This window comes from Rhinopithecus roxellana, chromosome 17 (assembly GCF_007565055.1).
Source record: "Rhinopithecus roxellana isolate Shanxi Qingling chromosome 17, ASM756505v1, whole genome shotgun sequence".
Taxonomy (NCBI): Eukaryota; Metazoa; Chordata; class Mammalia; order Primates; family Cercopithecidae; genus Rhinopithecus; species Rhinopithecus roxellana.
This window is the reverse complement of record NC_044565.1, coordinates 79,671,794-79,679,539: the sequence shown is the minus strand read 5'-3', so window position 1 is coordinate 79,679,539 and position 7,746 is coordinate 79,671,794.

The following is a 7,746-nucleotide window of genomic DNA, read 5'->3' as shown; positions in this document are numbered from 1 at the left end:
TTTTATGATTGCCAATATTCTGCAAAAAATGCAAAACATTTGCTCGCTTTGTATTATTTTCTCAGGATAATTTCTGGAAATCGAATTACAATGCCAATGGATTCTGACATTTTAAAGCTCCTGACAAATATTACCTAACTGCCTTCCTCTGCTCACTCTCTCTCATCAGTATCATTAGTCTTCAAAATGATGAAATTTTTGATAATTTAGAAGGTAAAATTATGCCTCATTTTACTTCATATCACTTAATGAGGCTCAACATTTTTCCATGTTTATTTGCCATTTGATTTTTCCCTTTTGTGAATTGCGTGTTTATGCCTTCTGTCTAGTTAGTTTTAGTAATTTTTCTGATGAATTTAAATGATCTCTATTTGGTAAAGAAATTAAGCGCTTATTTGTCACACATATTGCCAATTATTTTTACCAGTTTTTCCTCTTAATTGCATAAGCTTTTTATGTTTTATATTTCTACATAATAAAAACATTTTTCTTTTCCTATGTTACCTCTTCTATGACTTTTTAATTTAAAAGCTTTCCTAATCTTCAGATTTAAAATATTCTATTTTAGTCTAAATTTGTTGTGGTTTTTAAAATAATAGTGAATTCACATAGGACGTATTTTGAGACATGGTATGAAATGCAGATCTGAATATTTTTTTCTACTTTCTTGTATTTTTAGCAATGTAGGCATATGCAAATAGCATTTACAAATAAGTCCTCTTCTCCTTTATGATTTGTGATGTTTCCTTAAGAATATATTCAGTTCTTTTGCATAACAGACAAAAAGGAGCTAGCTATGCTTTCCCGCCCATCTTTCAATCTACTTTATATTGGCCTTATACTGTTTTAATTATTAGAGCATTTTAATAAAATATAAATAAATAGGGCTATAAACTCTCCATTTTCAAAAACTTTGTTTATTGTCTCTAGGTTATTATTCTAATTAACCTTTGAAATAACTTCAGGTTCAAAAAATCCAAATGGAATATTAATTGTACTCTGCTTCATAAGAATTAGCATTGAAATACCAATAAACAGGAATAGTATATATTGGAAGAAAAATAATTCTCAGTGCTCTTCCTGAAACCATCAAATTACCTTGGTTTCGAGGCTTTGTCCAATAAAAACTTTTGATTATGAACTAGTTTCCAAAATGCCTTGATGTTAGTAAAATGATGCTCTAAAAAGTAGACCTAAGTGAGCGTACCTCCTGAAAATATGTATTGCCTATTAAAAATAAATACATATACATTCTAGCTAATCAAAATATTGTCTTTTTACCAAATAAGAAAAACAGCAAATATTGTTTTTTCTTAAGAGAAAAGATAAAAAGCTGGGAATCAGCTGGGTGTGGTGGCTCACACCTGTAATCCCAGCACTTTGGGAGTCCGAGGCAGGTGGATCACAAGGTCAAGAGATCGAGACCATCCTGGCCAACATGGTGAAACCCCCATCTCTACTAAAATTACAAAAATTAGCTGGGCGTGGTGGCACACACCTGTAGTCCCAACTACCCAGGAGGCTGAGACAGGAGAATCACTTGAACCCGGGAGGTGGAGGTTGCAGTGAGCCAAGATCATGCCACTGCACTCCAGCCTGGCAACAGAGCAAGACTCCGTAAAAAGCTGAGAATCAGATCCTTAATCAGTGTTGATCCCACCAACCTTCCAAATTTCAAGTATGGCCTAAAGTAGTTAGCTATTCTGTGTTATTCTCTGGAGCAAAAGAACCAAAAGATTGAAAAAGATATTTAAAGTTCAACTCACGATTTACAATCATCCTATCATTGAAGCTCCTTGAAAGCATCCCTATCAAGTGGTGTTTAGATAATGCTTAATATAATAATAGAAAGCTCACTACCTCTTGAGATTGTTGGTTTTAGAAAGCTCTGATTTTTAGAAATTCTTACACAGAACAAAATTAATGTCCTGTAATTTCCCAGGTGTATTAGTGTGTTCTCACACTGCTAATAAAGACATACCCGAGACTGGGTAATTTATAAGGGAAAGAGGTTTAATTGACTCACAGTTCCACATGACTGGGGACGTCTCACAATCATGGCAGAAGACAAATGAGGAGCAAAGTCATGTCTTACATGGGGCTGGCAAGAGAGCGTGTACAGGGGAGCTGCCCTTTTATAAAACCATCAGTTCTTGAGACAGTTATTCACTATCAGGAGAACAGCATGGGGAAAACCCATCCCCATGATCCAATTACATCCCACTGAGTCCCTCCTATGACATCTGGGAATTATGGGAGTTATAAATAAGATGAGATTTGGGTGGGGACACAGCCAAACCATATCACCAGGAAACAAATTCTAATCCTTATGCTACCTAAAAATGCATCATACATTTGAATATTTTATTCTCCAGGCTAAGCATATTCAATACTCTACTAAATGTCTCATCCATGATGAAGCTTCTAATCTTACCATTAGTTTATCTAGCAACCCTAACTAGTTTCTCTAATTTTATTGAGTTGGGGGATTAAGCCTTTGTAATATTGCCTTTAAAACACAGCACTAGAACTGACAACAACCACCCAGTTGAATTGGAGACTCCCATTCACATAACCCAAGGATAATATGCTCTGAAATAAAACAGTTGAAAGTATGTTTAATTGGACTTTTTGTTGTGTTGTGCTAAAACTGTTGACTGGAACTCATAACTGAAAACAAGAGTCCCGCATTCTAGAGTTACCAAATATAAGCATCCAATAACAAGTCTCCCTCACCCCTTCTTCTCAAGGACTTCAGAGAGGGAAAGAGACACCAAAGAGACTTTGGGGAATACAACCAAGTGGGTTAAGGAAGGCTTAAAAGCTCAAGCAAAAGCTGGATCCCCCTCTCAAGAAGTTGTGACTGTGGGGGCACCAGCCATGATCTCCATGGAAAACCAGCTTTGGAACAATTTCCACTATAAGCAAAACCATCAGAGAGAAGATGGTATCCACATTATGCAGGGGAAAAGAAAAACAACATTTTCCCTTTTATTCTAGTCTTCTCTCTTCACATAAGAGCTGAGCTATTGTAGCCTAGAAGAGGGAGGTGGAGGAGGTGGCCCTGAAAGAGATCGGGCCAATGCTGGAATGCCACGAGGAGGGAGTGAGCAGAGCATGCTCCATATCCAGGCCACCCCTAGGAACCATGCGCAAAGCCTGCACTGGGAGGAAGCAACAAGGGGAGACTTTCACAGGACTGAGATTGGAGCTTTTACAAAAGATAACTGGAAAGTTTCAGAATTTGCCTAAGATATCATCAAATGATGGGAAAAGAAATTCAGAGGAGCATGGATGAAGTCAGTGCTAGAACAAAATCATTTTGTATTTAGATTCCACTGAAGCGCAATTTCTCAATCAACTAGTTATAAAGCCACATCTTGTTTTGCTTTGATATTTCAAGGTGAATACAGGAAAATACTAAGGCTGATTAGGACAAGTTCCAAGTGGCTCCACAATAATTCATTTTCCCCTGTACAATCCTTGAAATTAACTCGATTTCTATTGTGTTCCAAGATACTCTTAAACGAGGCCCCAAACACCTACAGTTTGAAAAGGCATCTGTACAGCTCCTAGTGCCAACTCTGCATAGTTGCTTTATTGCCAAAAATACTCCCCTTAAAGAACATGAAGCAGAGTGGAGAAAACTCTTTATACTTCAGGACAACTTTGGGTTCTCCTAGTAGCAATTGTTTGATATCAAAAGTTCTGATATTCAACTAATCTAAATACTAAATATTCCATGCTCCACTAGTGCTATCTTTTATATACCATACCATTCTACATTTTGAGTCCTTTGTCCCAACTGTTTTCTCTGCCTTCAGAGTCTGCCCTCGCATTCTGTATGGAGCTCTCTGAGTCTTCTTTCAAGACTATATCAAATGGTATCACCAGCCCCGATCTCTTGCCTGGCTAGTTGTTTCCACAGGCCTTTCCCAATACCTCTGTTAGCACTTAACCCACCATTGCATATCACTCTATCTGGTTCTTTTTCTTTTTCTTTTTCTTGGTGATTTTTATAAAGACAGAGTCTCACTCTGTCGCTCAGGCTGGAGTGCAGTACTGTGATCATAGCTTACTGCAGCCTCGACCTCCCAGGCTCAGCCAATCCTCCCACCTCAGCCTCCCAAGTAGCTGGGACTACAGGGAGATGCCCCTTTCTATATTTTGACTGTGAGCTCCACAAGGATGGAAGCTGTATTTTATCTCTTCTTCATAACACTACCATCTAGCATGATTGAAGTACATAATTAGAGCTCAGTAATTTTTAAATAAATGAAAATATTCACCTATTTATGGATAAAAACACCTAACAAACATGAGAAGGGAGAACAACTGAGTAAAGTAACATGAATAATGATGATATGTGATTCTGTGAGTTGCTAGATCTGACCAGCTCTACTGGTTAGGACTTTTTTTTATTACAAGTCACAGAAATTCAATTCAAAATAGCTTAAGTGAAAAATAAATAAACAAATAAATGGAGGAAGTTATTATTGATTCACATACCTGGGAAGGATGGGGGCAAATGTGGCCTAGGGAACACCAGAATTCACGGACTCAAGCCATCTTGTCAGGTCTCCTTCTCCACCTCTCTCTCATCTTGTTTTTCTCTGCTCAGCTTCATTGTCAGCTATGCAAACAGGCTTTCAAAGAATGCGATCACCTGCAGATTGAAAAGCCTGTCCTGGCAGTTCAAGATGCAAGAAAAGGAGACTATTTTTCTCTTTCCTAGTATTCTTTCTAAAATCCCACAGAAGGATTCGGCTTGGCCTGCTTAAATCACATCCTCATCCCTGAACCATTCACTGCAGATAGGAAATTAGGACTAAAATAATTGGCCTACGTCCAAATCAGAAAGTTTTCAACTCACCATTTTGTACTTCCAGGAATCTTTTAATTCTTCTGTTTTCTTCCTAAGGATATTTTAACCAGGTTATTGAGGAAAGTTGTACATAAAAATCTAAAAATGCAAAATAAAATTCACGAGTCAAACTACTCATGGTAACACTTGCTACCGTCTAAACATGGACAAAATTTACATCTAAGATTTCTGGTTCTGGCAATATGGCATACTAGGGATCCTGACATACAAGGGTGCTAGATAATATATATTTTCTATAAAATAATTTTTTAAAGTTTATTCCAAATTGTTACACAAACCTGTAAGAATGAAAGGAAAATTCACTAAGATCAGGAACAACAGACCAGATAGACAATTGAGAATTGAAACTATGGGCAGTCTGGGTTAATGTGTGAATTCAGAGAAATTAGGTATTTGGCCTGTAGAGGGCGCTGTAAAAAAAAAAGTCTTCAAACAGGGCAGGAAGAGGAGCCAGAAATAAGATTACTATACACAAAAAGTGAGACCCAGGAAGAAATATGCCTTCAGAGAAAGGTGGAACAAGGTGGAAAACCCCTTCATGCACAAGTAGACAATAAGGAATATTGCCTGGGACCTGGAGGTGGGGGGAGTTTTGTTTTGTTTTGTTTTTTTTAATCCCCTGTGAATACATGGCCACAAGCCAGCCTTCATATACATGTTAGATCTATACTATTTGCAATAATTCTGAAAATTAAAAATAGAGACTTACAATTTAAGATGGACCATGCTCTAATGCCTAATTTAAAATGGACTCAGAGTTAATGCCCGTAGGCGCCTTGCAGAAGCAACAAAAATCCTTCCGAGGAGAATGTATGCCCAAATTCAGCCTCAAAACTTTCTCACTGATAGAATTACAACCAATATGAGCTCAAAATAAAAAATCACAAAACAGAAATAGAAGTAAGATACCATGAGTAAGAGTCAGAGAAAAATAAAACAGGATGAGATATGCAAATTCATTACCTAGTGGAATTATAATACAACATATAAATATGGTTTTAATATTTAAAAAAAAGAGGGAATTAAAAAACCATCATTCTTAGCAAACTATCACAAGAAGAGAAAACCAAACACCGCATGTTCTCACTCATAGGTGGGAACTGAACAATGAGGAAACTTGGACTCGGGAAGGGGAACATCACACATTGGGGCCTATCATGGGGAGGGGGGAGGGGGGAGGAATTACATTGGGGAGTTATATATGATATAAATGATGACTTGATGGGTGCTGACGAGTTGATGGGTGCAGCACACCAACATGGCACAAGTATACATATGTAACAAACCTGCACGTTATGCACATGTACCCTAGAACTTAAAGTATAATAAAAATATATATATATATATAAAAATAATAATAATAATATGAAAAAAAGCTTTGACACATATCCACACACAGAAGGAATTTCCTGCTTTCTATCATATTCATCACCTCCTTAAAAATGTAATAAATTTTGCTAAACATTATATTGCTTTCTAATAAATTAAGTAACATGAAACAGAATATTGATTTATCTTTCTCTTAAAAGATAAAACTAATTATAGTGACCTATAGCAGTTCAATCTTGACGTGATATTTGTCATCTACGTGATAAACATATAATTTATTTTTTGGTGTATTTTATAAAATTATATGAAATATAATAAATTTATCACTATATTTATTGCAATAAAAATGAAATATAACTTTTTCTAACATAAAATAAGTCCAAATTGGTTAATTTCTTTAACAAAGGGAACTAACTTTGGCAATTAGGGCAAATGGAAGATGTGTTTCATAAACTGAATAAGCTAAATGTTTTCATTGTATATTTCTAAAACATGTGAGAAGTCAAAAGCATTTGAAAAAATACTATATTGGTAAAATTGTATTGAAATGAAAAACATTTCTATTTTCCAACACTTTCTAAACATGTTGGATTAAAAGGAGTGCCTTTAAGTTTAAGAGTACCAGATAAAATTAATAGTCATTTCATACTAAATGAAGATTTTTCAAGGGTAAGGATGATTTTTTAATATTTTCCCAGAAACCAAAAAATAAATAATTCTAATGACTGCATAACACATCCCTTTGATAGGTAGTTTTGTTTTAAATTTTCGCTTTCAACAAAATTAAACCTGTATTATTGGCTACTAGTCAATTAAAAATAATTTTTAATTTTATAGATACATGGGGATGTATCCTTATGTAATTTTGGTTATATAAACCAGAAGTAGTCAAAAGATTTGGGTGACATTACAATAAGAAAACTTATATTAACACCTACCTGTTTATGAGAAAAAGATTTCTTAGCACAGACATTCATAAAAATGAAAAATAGGTACAAAATTAATGCTAAACTCTTTGGCAGTAAATCATTTTCATCCAATGAAATCACAAGCTAAAAAGCGTAAAAGCACTACTCACCTCATTTACATATGCAATTCCAATAAAACTTTGCTCTTTCTTTAGTAGTTATTTATGAGTATTTATGTGTATAATATTTTGATCAACTGTATACTAATAATACTTGTTATGATAACTGAATTCAGACCAAAATTTTAACCTGGAGAGCTTTGAACTACAGAAAATAAAAGTAATCTTATGATTTCAATTTATATACATATTTTTCTAGCAGAGAACTATGATAGGGTGATGGGGAAAAGGTTTTCAGTAAAAAATAGTTTTCAACAAGATAATCTTTTCTGGGTGAAGTGAAGTTGAAAACTAAGTTAAAAGAGAAAAAAGATACAATTTCCAAATGTTAAAAAGGCTTATTCATGTGTTTTTAACTGGAGATAATGAATATCAAATAATTGTGTTACTTAGATTCCACTGAATACATTTAAAAGTGTAATCATTTGCTTTCAAATGCCAATAT